The sequence below is a fragment of the Chrysochloris asiatica genome, unplaced genomic scaffold (genome assembly GCF_000296735.1).
Source record: "Chrysochloris asiatica unplaced genomic scaffold, ChrAsi1.0 scaffold00194, whole genome shotgun sequence".
NCBI lineage: Eukaryota > Metazoa > Chordata > Mammalia > Afrosoricida > Chrysochloridae > Chrysochloris > Chrysochloris asiatica.
In genome coordinates, this window is record NW_006408712.1 from 1587113 (window position 1) to 1588660 (window position 1548).

The 1548-nt window shown below is 37.9% G+C and overlaps 1 protein-coding gene across 1 annotated transcript in view; it reads right to left on the bottom strand.

Annotated features, from left to right (window-relative positions):
- Positions 1-1548, bottom strand: part of MAP4K5 (mitogen-activated protein kinase kinase kinase kinase 5) — a 142830-nt gene that overhangs the window by 43379 nt on the left and 97903 nt on the right. The gene's annotated exons all lie outside the window — the stretch shown is intronic.

The window sequence follows — 1548 nt, forward strand, 5'->3', positions numbered from 1 at the left end:
GCTTTTCAGCAGGGTGTTGTTCAGTTTCCATGTATTTGACTTTATTTCCTTGGTCTTCTTATTGTTGATTTCTAGTTTTATAGCATTGTGGTCTGAAAGATACTTTGTAGAATTTTGATGCTTGTAAGTTTATGGAGGCTTGCTTTGTGACCTAACACATGGTCAATTCTGGAAAATGTTCCATGCACACTGGAGAAGAATGTATATTGTGCTGTTGTTGGATTGAATGCTCTGTATACATCTAAGAGGTCACGTTGGTTGATTGTTTTTCAGTTCCTCTGTAACCTTGTCGAGTTTATTTCTGGTTGTTCTTTCCCTTTTCGAGAGTGGTGTGTTAAAAATCTCCTACTATAATTGTAGATTTATCTATTTCTTTCTTCAATTCCAGTAAGGTTTGCTTCATGTATCTTGATGCTCTTTCATTGGGAGTGTATATATTTATTACGGTTATGTCGTCTTCCTCAATTGACCCTTTCATCATGAGGTAGTGTTCTTGTCTCTTATGCTGGTTTTTATCTTAAAGTTTACTTTGTCAGAGATTAGTGCTGCCACACTCCTGCTTGTTTATTGTTGCAGTTAGCTTGGTAAATTTTTTCCCATCCTTTAACATTTAGTCTGTTTTTGTCTTTGTGTGTAAGGTGTGTCTCTTGCAGGCAGCATATAGAAGGGTCTCATTTTCTTATCCATTCTGCCACTCCCTGTCTCTTCACTGGTGCATTCAACCCACTGACATTCAATGTAATTATCGATATGTATGAATTAATTGCTGCCATTATGTTACTTTTTTGGTGGTGCTGTTCATTCTTTTGATCTGCATTCCTTCTTGTGTTGGGTTTGTGTGTTTTTTGTGCTATTTCTTGTTGGTTTCTTTTTAGTTTTCATGTTTGTTTGTTCTGCTTAGAAATTCATTTTTATGATAAGTTGTGAAGTATTAACTTTCTTTGAGGTTACCTTGTAGTCTACTAACTTTACTCTCCATTTAAGATAATCCATTGTATCCTGTAATTTATCTAGCATCCTTACCGCCTGGGTCTCTGTTGCTACGTTTGTCCCTTCTTTGACATTGATATAATTTTGATTTTCAGCTGACCTCCCAGCTCCTTTGAGTTTGTTGTTGTAGTTTTGTTCTGTTCTGGACTCTGCTATTTGTTGACTTGAGTTCCAGGTGGTGTTGCCACACCTGTCAATCTCTGGTTGTTGTCTGTTTTTGTTGGTTTTCAGTCCACAGAACTCCGTTTAGGATGTTTTGAAGTGCTGTGTTGGTTTTGATAAAATCTCTCAGATTCTGTTTACTGTGGAATGTCTTGATCACACCATCGTATTTGATTGATAGTTTTGCTGGATAGACGATTCTTGGTTGACAGTTTTTTTCTTGTAGGGCTTTGTATATGTTTCCCCATTGCCTTCTTGCCTGCATGGTTTGTTCTGAATAGTCAGAGCTTAATCTAATTTGCGGGAGAAAGATGAGGCTTTCTACTCCCGTAAAGATTTACACCCTCGGAAACCCTGTACAGGGTCGCTATGGGTCGGAACCGACTCGACGGCACT